Genomic DNA, 19,258 nt, shown 5'->3' with positions numbered 1-19,258 from the left:
TGTGAGCCTCTGTCCTGCAGCACGGGCACCACCTCACAACTGAGGTGCCAAGGCAGGGATTGGAATGCTAAATGAGAGAATACACGCATGCAAAACAGGAACAGCAATGCCAAGTACAAAACAAGGAAGTCGTTTGCTCTAAAAAAATAATCATGATATGAAATATTGAATCCCTCACCTCCCAAATAACCAGCAAGGATTCCATGCAGAGGGCAATCCTACATTGGATCCTCTTGACTCCATTGGACTGGCAGAAATAAGCCAAGATGTCAGAGTCCTCAAAACATGTTTCTCAATTTGTTGGGATCCAAGGTCATCTATATCCTTGAAAAAAACCTCAGAGCTTCCTGCATAGCTTTATTTTCCAGTTGCCTTTGCAGATTTTTCTTTTAATTCTGAGCTTGCCAAGAATTGTTGTTACACAACTTGAGCACAAAATTAGCAAAGTGATGTTCTGCCAGATCCTTATTACATTGTGTAAACTTGTCATAGGAAATCAAAATAGTCATCACTGGCTCTATCATTGCTGCTGGGTGGGATTTTTAAAGTTATGTGAAAAATATTGTGTTCTACCCTCCAGAGAACATCTTCTAAACCTCAGTACTCACAGCTCACTGAGGGCAGCCCCTCCAGCCCCAGTGGGACCCCAGGAGATGCCTGGCTTCTCCCAGCCTTGCAGAAACAAACCACAGCTGTGAGCTGCAAGTCAGTGTTCACAGTACATAATGCAGATGGCTAAAACCTTCTAGTTGAGAAGCTATTTTTTTCACTTCTTCATATCAGGATAAATAAGAGTTACTAAAGAGTTATTACATTTTAAAATATTACAAGGGAAAGACACTTCACATAGAGTAAAAACAGTCTTTTACAAAAGCAGTCTTATGAGAAAAGCCATTTGCAATTAGAGAACAAGCTCACAGACTAGCACCACACTTAGCATTAACAGAAATGTTAGGTGGGGATGGGCACAGGTAGACCTGACACCAAAGCCAGGGCTTGAGAACAGCACAGCTGCATCTGTATTGAATGCTTAGATGGGAGGTCATGTAAATCAGTTGCCTGAAACTTAGAGGCCGTGGAGCAAAGAGTGCTGTGTGGGCTTACTCACTTTTTGCAAAGCTGCATACAGCTGCTGATGTGCCCCAGCAGGCTGTCAGCTCCTCTGCAAGCTGGCAAGGGGATGAGACCAATGAAGGGTCTGGGCCAGAACAACAAAGTAGGCACTCATGTTGTCACCAAGGCGACTAAAGAAAGGAGTTTTTCACAAGCGTGGCAGCTCACTGCCTGTCACTGAAGGACTGCTCTCCCTTTTATACCTGTTTCTCAAAAATTTTGTCTACAGGGTATCCTCAAAACTACCTCACTCTCTGCCCTAGATGGAGGTTAGCACTTGCATAAGTGCATCTTTCCCTTAAACCATAGGATGTTCAAGGGCATCTTAAACAGTGCGCAGTACCCTAGTGCTTGTGTTCACCTTCTGTCCTGACAGTCTGCTAGAGATAGAAGCACTTAGAAATTCAGTCAGCAATATGGCAAATGATGGCTCATACAAACCAGGCTACCTTCTAGAACTGATTTTCAACAGAAAAGCATCAACACTGAAAGATATTCTCATATCTGCTGTGCTTTACTGAGCCTCAAGTCTCAAGTTCTGGTGCAGTATTCCCTAAAGACCAAAGCAACAACACTGGAATGAAACTGGGAGCAGTCCAAAGAGGTCAGGTTATTGCCCCCAGACTTTGGAAATGTCTATGTACATATTCATGGCCTCAGTTTCATTATTTCTACAAGAACTATTTATCCAGGAGAACAAACACATCTCTCCATCTCTGCTGCAATGTCTGAATAAAAGATCATTTTTCAAACAATGTGAAAATATTACCTCAAAGAAATTCAGTGAGTATTCTGCCTGACACTAGCATTTCTAGCTGGGTTTCACAAGGTCATGTCTCATCTGTTTCATCCTATATCTAATTCCTCATACTCAGAAAAACTATGTTATTCTCCCAAGTCAAAGTCAACCTCTAACTCTCCTCTTAGAGAAGCCTGTGTTCTCACTGCAAACCTCTGCTGAAGAACAAAGAATAGGTCTGCAAAGGGGAAAGAACAGAAGGTAACAGAAAGGAAGGGGGCAAACACCGCAACATTTTCTGAGAGATAAGAAAAACAAATCAAACAGGTCTTCAATTTAAGTGACATCTCTAGCATTTTCCATATTTCTTATGTACAGAGATGGGAAAAGATGTTCATCCTGTCCCATAAAATTTGTGTCTGTGGACTGTCACCACCAACCTTCAGTTCTTCAGAAAATGCATAGCAAGAGTTTAGTGCACTACATCCCTCATCTCACACTGGTCTTAGCATCAGCTGTCTATGTTCTGACAAAATCTGGAGTTTTAAGAGCATAAAGGGACACTATTCACTAGACATTTTTTCCCCTCAAAATCTTCCTGAAAACAAAGCACAAGAGAAATCTTCCCCCCCTACACAGCTGATGAAAATTTACTATCAGGATGAAGCAGGAGGAAAATACACCTTGCACTTAATTGAATAATTCAGAGTTGTTTTTCCTCCATAAATGCCCCCGATGAGAAGGGATATTAAAAAAAAAAAGAGAGACACCTTTAAGTAAGCACAAAGGCTATCTGAATGGCTTCAATGCTGAAATGCTGAGATGTTCTGACACATCCTGTGGCAATAAGAAAAGTGACCCATAGAACATCCTCTACCCTCTGTCTCTCTCTGGGCTGTCTGAGGACAGAGGTGGCAGTGCCACTGGCGTGGCACAGCAGTGGCAGGCAGCCCTGCATGCAGCCAGGCATCTGCCACTTGTGCTCTGCCTCACCAGGGATCCCATGCCTCTGCCTCCTCCCTGGCTGCCCCTGCAGAGCTGAAGGAGGTGTGGGATTGAAGAGCAGGGTCGAGAGTTGGAGAATCAGCACAGAGAATTCTGTGGAACAGCAGCACCTGTGAAGAAAAACTATTTATGTCCAAGGATTGGACAAGCAGATTCAGGTTTTATGAGGCAGAGTTTGGAATCAGCTTCCCTCTTCAGCTGCTTTGTTGAATGAACAAAATCAGGCATTCCTTCTGTTATGCAGAATTTTCTGCTTACTTGAGTTTAATTAATAATACAGAAGTTTCTGCCCTCTTGCTTGTACCCCATAGTAATGGTTGGCATGGAGCTAAGGATGGAAACCCCAGCTCAGGACCTTCCCTTGTTTTCAGAACAATATTTCATCGCTTCTTTAGGCCACAAGATACCTGGAAATTAACTTAAAGCATCTCACTTTTAGAAGCCACATTGGATTTTATCCCCACTGAGCGCCCAGCAATGCCTCAGGCAGACAGAAGCATGACTACAGGCCTACCCCAGCCCAATTACAGCATAAACACGTTCCCTTGAACCAAAAAAACATCTCTTCTTCCTGGGCCTGAGATGCTTAAAAAGTGGGTTTCATCTATCACACGGTGAAGGACCAAAATTATGGAGAAAGTAAATCCCAGGTTCCATGCTTGTAAGGCACCTTAGCAGCAGCAGAAGGGACTGGAACCAACCAGAAATGCTGCAGACAGGCATCCATCACTCAGTACTCAGCCCCCTCACCTGATCATGAGGGGTGGGTGGAAAGGCAGCCACCCTTTGCACAGTAGCCTGCCTTCCAAACCTGCCTCCAAGGGAGAAGGAAGCACCAGCTGAATAAGAGTCTGAGCTGGTCTGTGCCAGGAGAGAGTCACTCATCCTCCATAATACTGCCTGCAGTGGAGAGCACCTGCTGCACCAAAGCAAGGAGCCTGCAGCAGCCACCGCTGCGAGGCCACAGAGGGATGAATGCAGGGGAGGGATGGCAACATTTTGGCCACATGTTCTTGTTCTGCTTCATCAGCCTGGCCCTCAGTTCATGTCTGGACCGTGAGCATCACTGCACATGAGCTGCCACCACCACTTTATCCTAAAGCGTCTGTCACATGGCAGTGTGAGACCACAGTCTCCCATTTGCAGTTGCTGCCTAAATTACTTCCATCACTGTTGAAGTCATTCAGCAAATTAACTCTCTTGATACCCACTGGAGCACGGGAGTGAGAGAGGGATGCTGAGGTCTGAGACAGTGAACAAGACCAGATTTGGAATCGCCGAAACATCCCCCAGCAAGATGTGCTGGATGCTGCATCTGTGCTTAGCTCTTCTGTGAGAAATGGCACTTCTGGAGTGCTCACAACAGAGCTGTGAGGCACTTGTACCCCATGGCTTAACAGATATTCTAGATAAAACACAGGATAAAATACCTGCCATTCCACACAACTAACTCAGCTGGACTCAGATGTGGGATCCTGAGTACCTGCAGGCATACCTAAAGTGCAGGAGGCAGCTGACTTCTCCAATGTCATCTGCAACATCTGTCAGCAGCAAGGAAGCTGCATACTGCCTGCCTACAGGCTTTGGATGCTCCCTGGGAACCACCTCTCAGAAGCTGGGACAGCCAGGCTCTGTTCCAGGCCTCTGGAATTACACCTTGCAACTGCAGGGGCCATCTGCTGTGCTGGCTTTTCTTGCATGGGGACAGAAGGCCTAATAATGTGTCTATATAAGGCAACTACTAGAAACTGAAATTTGCCTTTACAGGTTCCACAGACTCATTTCAATTTACTTCCAGACAGTTTGCTGGTAGAGCTCAGCTTCCTGAAAGAGGTAATGTTGCTGAAAACACAGAAGATTGGAAGATAAGATCCTGCCTGACAGAAAAACAAAGGGACAGAAAAACTTCAAAAAAGAACAAAGCAAAGCAAAGCAATAAAGATCCTTGATAAACAGTGATAACTACCATCAAACAAGTCTAATAATTATCAATCAAAGAACATCACCTTGTTTGATTAAAACAGCATCTGAAAGCCGCCTCACTGGGAAAAGGTGGAGGGAACTGGGTGCACCCCTAACCTGAGCTCCTTCCCAGTGCACCCATTCCTAGCTCAGACTGTGTGCAGAAAGTCGTGGTTCTCTGGCTCTGCTGTTTTCTCCAGGGCCAATCCTGGGACAAACTTCCTATCTCTGCAGAATCTGAGCCAGTCAGCCTTGCCCAGGATTACCAGCAGTTTCCATGAGGCACAGAGCTGTGGTTTGTGGCTCTGTACAGTTGTTTCACAGGAAACAGTTGACATGTGCTGTGGGGTTCCCTTTTCTCTTAGATATTTCTCAAATTCATGTAGTTCAGCCCATGAATGGGGCCAGTTTGGCATTCATCAAAGTCCTCTCCACAAGCGCTTTGTCCCCAGCCTGGCACGCTTACAGTAAGGCAGCCAGGCACACTACGTTGGTGCTAGATTTCTGTCATACACACAGGGAGAAAAAGAATAAGAATTGTATCTTATCTTATTTAGGACAGTAGCACATTATCACTAAGGACAGGAATGAACAAAGCTTAGGAAGGAAAAAGGATTTTCTTTGCTGCAATGTACATTTCTCACATCATAGAGGCCATGTGCCACGTGAAAGCTCAATCCTGCACATCTGCAATGTGTGAATGACCTTACATCTCCAAAGAGGCTTTTTGGGTGACTTGAATCAATTAAGATACGGAATGGCACAATAACTAGTGAAATTCCTCCAGCTCTACTGAAGGCAAACTTCACCGCTAGGGAGCACCAATAGACAAAGGTTTTTAGAGCTTTTCTGTGTGAAATCAAACCACGACTATAAACTACAAAATGCATTTAACAACGTTACAATAAATATTTTAAATTGCAATTTTTTATAACTACCCACTGAGAAACTAGATGAATCAGAATTAATGGGGTAAGAGATTTTAGTTTATTTGATCACTAGGCAAGTCCTGTAAATGGACACCTACTAAGAGCTCTGCTGATTCATTTCTGCAATTCATGGATAATTTTTTTGAAGTTTCGGTATGATTGGTAACTTTATCATCATAAAAAACCCCATAAATACCAGGCAATGAAGGAATCTTTCTCTACCAGAGATGAACTTTCTAGGTCAAATCCAAAGTACATTGCAGAGCCAAGAGAACAAACAGCTTGTTTTTTCTGTGGCAAATCAAGATCAGAGGTGCCTGTCAGTGTTTGGCAGTGACTCAGAGGCAGATAAAGAAAATTCAGAGCTGTAGCTCAAATCCCAGTTCACACAGCAGAACTGCCTGACCAGAGATGCTTGCTAACAGCTCACCCTGTACACCTTCAGTTCCTTTTCCTCTTCCTGGCACCACAAGCTCTCCTTATCCTCTCTTTCTGTCTGAGTTGGACACAAAACATCAGCGTGGCTGTAAGCACCTGTGCAGAGTGGGGTGGCATTAAGGACCTGTCAGACTGTGCTCTGGCTGCTCTGGCTCTATCTGTATGCTCCATCAGCCAGGTGGCACCAGGGTGTTCGGGGGCCTCACAACAATGAAATGGAGACAAGGGCTCAAGTCAACAGAACTTTTTCTACTAAATGGCTTTGTGGATAGAGATCAAAGCATAAATTAAATCAATCATTAAGGTAATATTTCAAATCTTATCTTCTGTTTCTGACACAAGAAGATGGGATTAGGCTTGATCATTCAGGGACTCAGGAGGCACTCAAGTTGCCAGTCTTCCTAGTCTTCATTCTCCCCAACAACCAGGATGTGCACCGTTTGGGACACAGCCTTGGCATGCCTCAGACCAATTCCCACAAAACAGAGGAGGTTCAAATGGAGGCTATTCTATGGCCACTGCTCAAAGGGAAACTCCTCTGTGTTTGAAGGCATGGACATCCTCTAAACAAACATGCTCATGCCATAGCTGTAAAAAGATGGGTGCTGCAAAGCTCTACAGGCCTGATGCAGTGAATGGTGGCACTCTGAGCACTCTTGTGAAAGCTGTAGTGCTTATTTCATGGAAACTAGCCTGCATTCATCAAGCCTGCCAGGATAGCCCCTCTTCAGTTGGATTAAGGCTCTCTTCATCAGTGGCATGTCATTTCTTACCTTGTCCTTCCCAACAGTCACATCACTGTAGTAAATGTGCTCTAAATATCACAAGAAGGCATAATTGAATTCAGTAGGAAAGCTCCTGCTCACTTGTATATTGCAATGACACTGAAGGTGACATTCATGATCACATATAGAGGGACAGCTTCTGTGCTGTGGCGCTGCTGGGCTGGCCAGGGGTGCCTACCCCAGCTGAGGATGCCTTAGTCCACCCGAGCACTGTGGGTTTGAGGCAAATGGGATTGGAAGAAGAAGTGGGGCAGCTGAGGAGAAATGAAACTGAGAACAGTGGTTGCATACCTGATTTATGCTTGATACACTCTCCAAAGCTGGATAGGAGAAACCATACAGAGGGTGAAAGTCTTGAGGGTTTTTGGGCATTGTATGGACACAGAAAGCAGAAATGAAACAATGCCCTATGTTGGTAGATGATGCTTCCCTTTTACAAGGGAAGATCATACAATACAAGAACTAATTCTAATTCTTGTTTTAGGATCCTGATTTCTGACCTGCCTTTATAGCCATAGCACCCATGTAAAGGTCTGCTTTCCAAAGTTCTTGTGAGCCACACTCTCAGTGGAACAAACAGATAAAGTTTGGTGTCAGGCAGGAGTGCATGAAAGGAGCCCTGAGCTGTGAGGGGTCCCAAGGTCTCTGTGGCAACTCTGCTGTGATTTGACCAGTGGTATGTCTGAGCAGACCTAAAAATCAAACCATGGCTCTTGTCAGCTGAGGTGCAAATGCTTATCAGGCCTCATGAACACTCTTCAGGGAGATGTTCCTCTGGCTGGTATGTATGTGACCCAGCCGACACATTGCAGGGCACTGCCAGCTACTAGAGAGCTAAAGATCAGCCTCAGCTTTGCACAGAGCCTGTGTCTGACAGGACTGCCTGCCCTGCAAGGTCCCAGAGCCAGCAAACAAACAGGGGGTGAACTGCCAGATGCACATGCAGGCTGCTGACCTCTGCTCATTTGCACTCATGTGCTGAAATAGCCCTGCATGCACCAGCACACCCTGTTTGTAGGGCTGCTGACCATCAGGCACAGCATCTGCTCACAGTTAGCCTTCTTCAAACAAAGCATTATGCAGATCCTACTGCATTTTTCCAAGGATACGGAGTCCTCTTTACTGCAACCACCCCCAGGGGAAGAAGGGCAATGGACTAAGCTCTCTGCCAAAGCTTTCAGTTCTCCTGGACAACTCCAAGTCCCCGTCCCAGCAGCAGCAGGATCTGGTCCTGGAAACAGGCTGTGTTTCTAGATATCAGCTGCTGCAGGACAGTGCTGTTTGCCCAGCCCTGCTGAACCTGCATTTTGAAAAAGGCCTAGGTGAACAGGAGGCAGCCCTGACCTGGTGCTAATGAACCCAGTCACAACTGCATCGCTATAAAACTGTTTCAAAACCATTCAGCTCAGATGAGATATTTTTGTTTCGCGCTGGTGCAAGTGGGAAATGTTGAACTCTAATGTGCCTGCAGTGATTGACAGGCTCACAAGGGGATCCAAAGATATCTCACTATCTGTCTGAGACAGCCTTTAAAGTCGAGCTTACAGTAGTCAATCCTTCTTTAGAGACTTAATGAGTTTAACAATCATCCCAATAAACTAACACTCACTTTACAAAAATAAACCCAGAGGGCAGGGAGTGAATTCAGGTAGGTTTCAGCCCCCTAAGCAAGCCCCACTGAAGATGAAAGATAGTTTATGGTGTACCTGTTCTGCAGATAAGCAGAAGACTTGAGATAATTCTATAATTATATGTGTGCCCTTCTCTGGAAGCAGTGGCTATTTTCATACCTCAGCCCAATAAAGGAAATGTGAGAGGCATCTGTGCTGTGTTTATAGCTCCATTAGCCTTTCTTGAACTGTAAATTACTTGGCAGTGGCTGAGACAAAAGGGAAAGGCAGGGCTGGATTGCAAATGAAAAGTTTGAAGTTCACAGCTAATTAAAATCTTTCAGATTTTACTGCCTAAAGTTATAGTTCCTTTGAAAATTTACTCCATAATTATAAAGCTCATTAGAAGAAATCAGCACATTTAGTATATGTTTAGTTGTAGAACAGACTACTGTAAAACACACTTTTGCATATATTTTCTTTATTACCTGTGAAAAACGCCAATCACTTGTTTTCAAAATTTTAAAAGTTTAATAGTAATAAAAATGGTTATAAAAATAGTAATACAATCAGAGTAATAATAATTTGGACAATCGAGATTTAAGACAATATGAGACAATAAAGACAAAGAGTTACGGACGTCCGGGTACCTTTTTCCAGGCAGCACGGGCCCAGGAAAAAGGACACCCCTCTAACAAAAGGAGTAATCTTTAGGAGCAATAGCCTGTTGCATATTCATACACTTCATACATGATGCATAAATTGCATTCAAACACACGATCTTGTCTGGTCAGTGTCAACTTTTTCACCTAATCCCCACAGCGCCAAAGAGGCTGGACGGAGCCCATCTCTTCTTGTTAGGAAAGCAATAAATACTTCTCTTCTGAAAGATTTAGGTGTCCTGTGGCTCTTATCTTGCTGCGAGTCCTCTCTTTTAAACAAAGCATCTTATATAGCATAGTCTCTATTTTAGCAATTTTTTATAACCTAAAACTATACAGTACTTAAGAGAATTAATACAGCATTACTTGCTAACACAACACATATAATATTCATTTTAATATTTGCGAAAAGCCAATCATAAAATACATGCATTTCTCACATTACCTTTCAACTGTGATCATTTTCCATGGCAATCTTAACTCTTCTCTCTTTCTCACTCTTCATCAGTCAGTGAATAAACGAATGAGTTCAGGCTCTGCCTGGCACAGTTGAAATTTTCAGAGAGAAGGGAGTTAGGAGCAATAAATTGTACTCCCATTTTCAGCCCCCTGGTTTAACCACAATGACGACACTAGGAGAGCATAAAGGCACAGCCTGTGAGGACCAGTAGCAGGAGGCACAGTGCTGTAATGGCATCTGGAGCATTATCTGTAGCACAGTTGTGAGTAATTGCATTAATTGCCTTTAATTACACTCTGTGACCTGAAGCAGGCTGCTTCCAAGAAACATGACACAATACTAATCACGATGGGTTTAGAAAGTAACTCGAATAAGAATGTGGTTAGATCTTTGCAATGGAAGCTGCAGCTGGAGCGACAGGGATCTGCGTGCTGAACTTGTGTGCCTGTTTCACAGGTCACCATGACAGAAGCAGAGGATGAGGCAGATTTTTCTTCATAGAGTGAAACCTATACAAAGGGCAAATCTGGAAATGATGCTTTGCTTTCTTTTTCATAAATGTGACCTTTTTCTTCTGCCATTAATGTCCCTGTCCCTATGGAAAATCTTTAGAGGTGATGGGTTTTCTGCAGTTCCTGCTGGATAGTAACATCTTTGCCATGGGCACAATGCAAGTGGTAAATGACCACAGCTTTCCACAAATCCTGAAAGGATTCTTTTTCTCAAAGAAAGGATTCTTTTTCTTCAAGGACTCTTTTTTTCCTCAAAGGATTATTTTTCTCAGCTGTGTCCCCTTTTCAGTTGCAGTTTTGCAAAAGATGAATAAATGTTTACATGTACGAATTTTATCATTGAGGCAAATCTGTTCGGTGCTGGACAGAACTTCCTGATGAAAGACAAATGTCCATGGAGGAATGGCATTAGAAAGGCATTCTCTAAGCTCTCCAGCCAAGTATTGGGATGGCCCTAAACTCCCAGTCTGACACCCAGAGAGCAGAGCTGGGATGTTTGCAGGTGCACACGTGCCTCAGCAGGCAGACAGGCTTTCAAGGTGGTCTGCTGGTGGAGCCAGCATCACTGTTTCTGTCACTCTCGTGTTCTACAGCAGGATGAAGCTGCTGGTGTTGCCATGCCACCTTTACATCACTCACCTGCAATTATGGGAGCTGCACTCTTCTCCATGACTCAGAATGTTTTATTCATGATCCATTTATGGTAAGGCAAAGCACAGGGAACTCTGATGATACTGGAACTCCTTTGCATGCCAATGGCAAGGGTTTCAGCTGTGAGTCCCTAATTCTCATGCCTTACACTGACAGTGCATGTTTGAAGGAGGGTTGCATTCTCAACCTGCTGCATGTGCATTTATCTACTTGTGACCTGCATGCAGAATGCACCTGGCAGTGTAAATTTAGTGTGATGCCTCAGTGTGCAAGGATAACTACATGCATGAGTGCTTGAACACCTGTATGAAGATGGAGGAAAAAAAGATTCACTGTGTCTTTATGGTTCAGGCAGTCACCTTCCCACTCTTCCCATCAAGTTCTTCAGAGTGGTGAGACCCCCAGGCTGATCCCCAGCTTGGCTCCCTCTGAGCTGTGCTGCACAGCCTTCCATACCCAGGAAAATAAAGGGGGATCTAAATTATGCCTGCTCATGCTGCTTTTTCCTCTGCAACAGACACAGCTGGAAACACATACAGTTATACTGATTAAGAGAGAAAACCAGCTTCTGCCTTGGCCCTCACTGGGAATATTCCTGCTGTCACAGGCTGTCCTTTCCCCTGCCCAAGGTGTCAGTAGGTCCTTGGTGAGTCCTTTTTGAGTTTCTGATATTCAGCCTTACCTGTATTTTGAGGAGTTCATTTTGAGGCGTTCATTTTGAGGTGTACATTTTGTTTTGAGGTGTACATTTTGAGGTGTTCAAGACATGGATCCAGCAGGACACATTGTGGTTTTGTTAAAGTCTACCCATCACATGATTCATAGTTTTACATTTATTTTTAGTTGTCTTAAAAATGTATTGCAGGTGGCATATGTATATATTTATAAAGGAACTCAGTGGTTATATGCAAGTGCCAACAAACATAACAATCAACTGACAGCTTGACCAGGGTCCACATAATTCTTCTTAACTCCTACTTTGGAAGCAGGAGGCAAATAAAGGAACTTCAAATCCCCAAAAACATCGTTTACAAGTAACTGAAATCTTGACCTTTCTAATTGTTTTCAAAACCAAAAAAATCATTCCAGAAGCCAGCAGCGAGTCTCTGACTCCCTCAACTGTCCCTGAAAACCCTAATCTAAGGCCTTGCTCCTATTGTCATTAAAGTAATTAAATTAGTGAAATTCAAGATAGGGCAGCAGAGGGAAGTGTAGTCCAGACAACCAAACACTGGGTTAGGAACTAGAAATTACAACACCCAGTCCCATACCTCCTTTTCTATGTATTATGCCAAGTCACTCACTTTTCTTGCCCTTTTCTTCATCTATTTTTAGACTCAGGGGTTTATTCACCTACTTAAAAAAAGATCTGTTCATCTCTGTGTCCCCTACATGATCTTCAAGTTATTAATTTTCTTGGATAGAGACATCACTGACAGCCGGGTCTGCCTCTCATCACACATTTTGGAACAGCCTTGACTTCCCTTTTCACTGCCTGCACCTGCATGAACTCACACAAGAGATAAGAGAAGACAGTGCTGTGCAGGAAAGGGGAGTATACCATGAAGGCTTTTGTTCTGTGCTTTTAAACCTCAGGGACACAGGATGCAAGAAATCTGCTGATGGAGGAAGCTGCTGAAGATTCAAGTCCACAGTGCCCTCCGGGATTTAACTCCATGGGAAGGAGGTCTCACGACTAACGCGGCACACTCAGGCCCCTGGTGCGCCATCATTGCTAACTGCAGGCATTTTGAGGTTTGCTTTGCCACCCACACGTCCTGCACTAACTCCACCTGTTCCCAGTGTTTGGGCATGGACAGCCCCGCTCCCAGATTCTTTATACATTCACAGTGCATAACCAGCACAGCTGTAGCACCCATCCTTCCTTGCCCAGAGGGTAACATAGCAATGACTGCTGCCCCTGTCCTCCATGGGTCCCTTGCTCACCAGCCCTCCATGCAGGCACTCGATCCTCTCTGCACAGAGCCTTGGCACCACTGGGCTGCCCTGGCCATGGGTTCTCCTTCACTGGCTGCTCCACTCTGCCATCGTGGCACCACACACTGCATGTGGGCCTCGTGGGGATGTCTGGAGAGGCTACCTAGAATAGAGGCTAGGCAGAGTTGGAAAATAAAGTAGGTATTTCTTGAAAGGCCTTCAAAGATACACCTTGGGCACTGCAGGAGCCTCATAGAGGCTACAAGAACAACAGTCATCAGTTTTCTCAGACAGATATAAGTTTGGTCTACTTGCCCATCAGAGGTTAATTGTCCAATTACAGCTTCAGGTAATTAAGTCACATTTCCCCAATTTGCTCCCCCCAATTCACTTTTGTTTATACTTTTTGGGCCTGAGGCTGAGATGATGACCTTGATTCCCATCTGAGAGAAGATTTTGTCTGACCAAACTGTGAAGAGAACTTACTAACACTATATATGAAGTTCAGAGTTATACACTAATGCAGTACAAGATATGAAAAATAGAGAAGATAAAACTGAAGGCATCAATGGTGACTATGAAAGGGTATTCCAAGATGGTGGGTTTGGCTATACAGGTTCCCATTTCAACATTTGAAGTCAGTCTTGGTGAAAAACCTGGAGCAAGCTGAACACTTACTGCAGCATCAGCATACTGCAATTGCCAGCCACACAGAACATTACATGAACACTTGCTCAACACCACCTTTGCCCCTTAAAGATAGTCATAATGAGAGGGTTTTCAGCACTGCTAATGATGGTGAAGAAAGCTGACTGCATCACTGCAGTAATTTAGCCCAAGGGAACCTGTAGAAACAAATGAGGCAACACAAATCGCAGATTTGCTTCTTTTTTCTGCTATTCACCCTGGCCAACAAGGTCATGCAAAATATCTTTCATTTCATTACAGGCAATTTGAGTCATTAACATCAAGCTGACACTGTAGTGTTAATTCTGTTCTGCAGAGGTAAGAAAATGGCCAGTGACCTGAATTTTGCATAAACACAGTGAAATTGCAATGCTGCAACCAAGGTCAGTTCCATCTCTGGGTATAAACAGGCTGTTCTTTCAGACAAGGATTAGAAAGGTCATGCTGTATTGGGTCTGACTGAAGTAAAGTTCACAGCCCTTACAGTGCTGTGCTCTGTATTGGTAGCTGGGTGGGTGTTGATAAGAGATCGGGGTTTTGGCTACTGCTGAGCAGAGCTGTCCCTCTGACATCCCTTCCCCCGCCAGAGGGGATGGGAGTGGGCAAGGTCCTGGGAGGGAACACAACCAGGCCAGCTGACCCAAACTAACCAAAAGGATAGTCCTTACCATATGGCATCAGCTCAGATATTTAAGCTGAGAGGAGGAGGAGGGGGGGGGCATTAGTGAGTTTCCAGTGTTTGCCTGCTGGAGGAACTGTTAGCGTGCTGAAGACCTGCTCCCCGGGAAGTGTCCAAACATCGCTGCTGTTGGGAAGTAGAGACTGATCTTCTTCCTCTAGCTCCTGCACACCCACATCTCTGCTTGTTCCTTCCTTTTTGCTATAATCAAACTGCCTTATCTCACCCTGCTGATTATGTTCCATCTTATTCTCTCCCCTGTCCCAGTGAGTGGGCACCTGGCACCCAGCCAGGGTCAACCCTCCACACAGGCTTACAGGAAAGGTCGTAAAATGACACTGGGAAGAACAGTAAAGGACTCTTCATTTTAAAATTATTTTAGAATCTTGTGATAGTACTGGCTAGATTTTTTTTTTTATTATTACTATTAAGAAAATAAGAGCAAACCAATCGAGAAGCTTCTCTGTTTCTGCCAGACAGACTCAATGAGTGTAACAAAACACAACTATGAAGAGGAGGGATTAGTAGAGCAAGTAGGAGCTGGAGTTGGAGAAGCTTATGACAGCAAAGAGGACCACATTCTGTGTGACCAAGCTCATGAAGGAATTTTATTTATTTTTGAACAAGATACATAAATAAAAAGGTTTTGTATCACCACATTAATTCAGCTTCATTTTTCCTTGTGAATGAACTAGCTGACATTCAGCTTTACTGACAGGAATTTGGTTTTCTTGTTCTGACGACCATAAAATCCTGGTGGGAGAATTAGAAGAGTTGGGGAAAGGAAGGATCCATGGCCAACAAAAAAAAAAAAAAAAACCAAAATACAAGCTATCTATTTAAACATGAACGAGTTGATGTCTCATAGTAGCTGTGCATATAGATTGCCCTTTCTAGAACCCTCACAATCTGACTGAAATGAAAGGTGATGTAATACAGAAGTTTTAGGAATACTAGATTAAATAAAGCAAGATATCACCAAAACTGTATATGTTGCATTTGTAAGACACATTTAGCATGGTGCTGTACAAGAGGGAGCTTGTGCTGAATATCCTCCCAAGAGGAATCACAACTTACTTGGTACAAATATAGCCTTGAGCATGCGTGCATGTTTATTATAGCCAGGCTCACTGTTTTCTGCCTGACACAAGATGAGAATGCTGAAGATGTGCTACTATAATATTGATTTCATTTCTGAAATGTCACTTGAAGTCTCACTGCCCTATTCACTTAAGAATTTATAAATATGAGCAGTAACCAATCTTTTTCAAGTTGTCGGGGATAGCCATGAAAGACAGATCTGTAAGAACTCATGGCAGAATGTTGTTAGCTGCACTCAGGAGTGTGATTTGCAGACCCACCACCACTAAGGCACTAAATTGCAGTGTTTGCTTCTCCTTAGGGAATCATCCCTGAGGGGAAGCAAACACTGCTATTTAGTGCCGCAGTATCCAGTGCTAAGTTCAGGGCTAACGCATGGTCAGACTGTATGGATCAGTGTAAGCATTATTGTGTTTTGTAGGATATGGCAATATCACTTTTAGGTCGCAACACTGCTCAATCAAGCAGCAGCTTACAAAACAAGACATGCCACCCTTAACAGTGGGTGGCACTGGAAATAAGGCAGTGAGCACTTGTAGAGCAAGTTGTGGACTTCAGGACAAGACAAGCATGTCTTGCGTTTGGGTGATGCAGGATTTTGAGGTGATGTAGGACTTTAAGGGTTGCTGACTGCTGTAAAGCAGAAACTCATCTTGATTTAAGTCTTGATTTGTTCAAGTACCACACAAACAGGTTTCCATGTCTGGCTGGTGGCACTAAGGTAAATTGTGCCCACAGCATCACAGCTGCTCACATCACACATTCTTTGTTTGTCAGAAGCCCCTTTCACCTGATTTGATCCTTGAGCAACCCTGTGAAAGGAATTATCACAGACTGATGCAACCAAGATCCTCTAAATGCTATCAGAATTGCGTGCATTTTGGTTTCACAAGCACAGTTTTGGGCAGGGAGAGGACAGAGAAGGAGGGGATACTGTCCCAAAAGTAGATGTTTTCCTGTCCCTTCCCATGAAGAAAAAAGTCCATGCTAGTCTTTAGCAAAATAGAAGAAAAAAGAAAATAGAAGAACAAGTAGAGATGTCTGAGGATGGCTCAGTTCACAATAAGCCACTGCAAAATTCCTGTAAAACTATCAATACCAGTGAAACAATCTTCTAATGGAAAATGCAGGTCAGTCTGACATGAAGTATTTTGAACCACTGGTGATTCCCAAGGGGATGGATTCGGTTTGATTAAACATAAGTGAGACATAAACACAGATGAGACCCAGACAATAAGCTAATACATGTGCTGCTTCAGTAACAGCAGCAGGACCTCATGGATTTTATAATTACTATGAAGTGAGTCTTTAAAGGATGAGATTTGCACAAGCCCCAGCTTAGTCTGAAGAATGAGCTCATTACAGAGTCAGACATCTCTCCCAAATTTCCTGAAAATTCTTTCAGCAACACACAAATGCTCAGATCTGCATACTTCATCACCTTCAAAGCGACAGGATCCGTGTAGCATGGAGACAGTGTTTCAAAGGAAGCATTCTTTCTGCCATCTGAACACACAGCAGCAGCACAGGGGCACCTGGACGTGCTGCGGAGCCACGCTGGTATCCTGACATGACTGGGAGCTATCAGGAAGGTGTTACACAGACAAGAGAGCCAGCTGCTCCTTTGAACACAAACTTTGAGGTACAGTGAAGAAATACAAGAGCCATCTCCGTCAAATATAGGCAATTAACAGGATCTCAAATAACACAGCTTAGATACAACAGCGAGCCGAGGAAAATGCTGCTTTTGAAAACAGCTCGAAGGCATAGAAACTGACAGTAATTTTGTACTTTAAAACCTACATAGTATCCTTTGCAAAATGATGCAAAGCCTCCCCCAGCAGAAGGGGAGGCTTCTTCTTCTTACCCTTGGGCAGCTGGGCATGTGAGGGACCCCAAGCCTCCACCACTGCTGTCCCCAGCTGTTTGAAAATTCCACAGAGAAGCTCCCACCCCCGGGGCTTTATGCTTTTTCCAAGTGAATACAAAGTGTTTGCAAATTAAAGCATCCGTATTATCTATTGCAGAGGTATAAATGCCTATGAGGCAAGCTCCAAGACAAAAGGGGATAGCCAGGGCACAACCCTACACCAGAAATGCTGTAAGAGGCAAGCACAAGACAACTACCCCTTAAAAAATTGCACATGACCCCAGACAGGGTATGCAAATATATATCAGAATCAGCATCTGCTTGCAGAGGGTTTTCTGTTTGGAAGGTCAGTGTGCTCTGAACCATCTGTCCCAGAGGTTTTGTACAGCAATTCAAGGAAAGATGGATGAGAAAAAAACAGTAGACCAATATGTTTTGTCCTCTCTTCTCCTTTACTCATCTGAAGCTACCCATCCCCTTTGTAATCACAAAATAACAACATGAAAGTCCCCAAAACCATTTTGTGCCATTACAACTTGTCCAGTTTTTAGGAGAGTATGGACTAGAATCAAGATACTCTATTTTCCACATCTATCAGTATTTAGGTGTTCCACTCAACATAAAAGAGCCCCAGGAGGAGAGAATGGAAGAGTTCAGACCAGTTGGCACACAGACCTGCTCACGGGGAGTTGCCTGGGGCTAAAGCCCAGTGATTTTGTGTCACAAAAATATTTCTCTAACATGAGACATGTTAGCAACTTTGTGTTGAAATAGTATGTGCTTCTGGAAACAAACTTCAAAACAGAAAAAAAACCCCCAAACCAACCCCAAATCAATAGATAATCTTGTAAATTATAAAAACACAGGACAATTCCTCTTTGAAGTAGGTCCTCTCTATCCTTTAAGAGCTCACACTTATGGATGGATGATACTTAAAGGGGCACAATCACTGTTTCTTATTTTCTGAGACAATAAAATATATTAAAAATAAAAATACATAGACTTGCTGAGAAATCTTTGTAAATATGGTTTGCTTCAGCTCCTTAACATGGCTTTTCAAAAAAAAACGAACCAAGTTCTTGCAACTCAGTAGGATAAATTCCAAATGTACCAAAATGGCACTCAGATCATTATCATGGTATTTATGACTTGCCTTTAGGTAAGAGAGAACTTCTACAAACCTGTGAATAAATCCCATTTATATTTATTAATAAACAATTTCTGGACATGCATGGGCTCCCACCAGACAAAAAAGAGCAAAAGTTAATGCTGATATTTTGCCCCCATGGAATTCCACTGAAACATTTTCTTCCACTCATCTGATCTGAGCAATGCTAAAATGCCATAATAAGAGCTGCCAGATATTGCCATGACACACCACTGGTTAGCAGCATAAGGGTTTTGTCCTATTTTTGTCCTGTTTTTGTCCATCAGGCCCAAGGAAGAAAAGAAAATAGTGCCTTGCAGCAGTAGCAGGTCCATGCCTTTTGTTTCAAATGAAAAGGGAGACATTCCAGTCTAATTCTCTATTATTCTACTCAGAGCTATGGAACTAAGAGTTATTACAAAAATTGTGAGCATAATTCTCCAAGGTATTTATTTTATTTTTCTTGAAGGTCAAGAGATTTCTTCTGAACATCTGTGAAAAGGACCAATTGAAAAAAAAAGTAGCAGGGGGTTTACTGAATAATTTAGTAAAGTGTATGCAAGTTCTCAATATCAGTAACTTGGTTTTTCAAATTAAGCTTCTTTTTTTACTCTAAGAGTTGTATTTATTTAATCCAAAATCTTATCTTTATTGCACAAAGAGAACATCAGAGGAAAAGCTCCTCACAGCTCTCCTTTGATAAACATTGTGATTACAGACAAATTAAAGCACTTTACACATACATATTTGCTAACTGCAGCCTTTGCACAACTGATGCTTTCAACATACAGAAAGAACAGCCCTGAAAGCTGAAAAGCAGCTTCATCACAAATTGTTGATTTACATTTCTCTTTGTCAAGTCCTTTTAGCCCTAATTGAGGACTCAAGGTTTAATTAAAACTAAAGCAGAGAGAAAATGACAGACATTTGAGACCAGCAGCAGCAGCAGCAGCCATGTTTCCCTTCTCAC

The sequence above is a fragment of the Camarhynchus parvulus genome, chromosome Z (genome assembly GCF_901933205.1).
Source record: "Camarhynchus parvulus chromosome Z, STF_HiC, whole genome shotgun sequence".
In the NCBI taxonomy this organism is placed as follows: Eukaryota; Metazoa; Chordata; class Aves; order Passeriformes; family Thraupidae; genus Camarhynchus; species Camarhynchus parvulus.
This window is presented reverse-complemented; position numbering follows the sequence as displayed.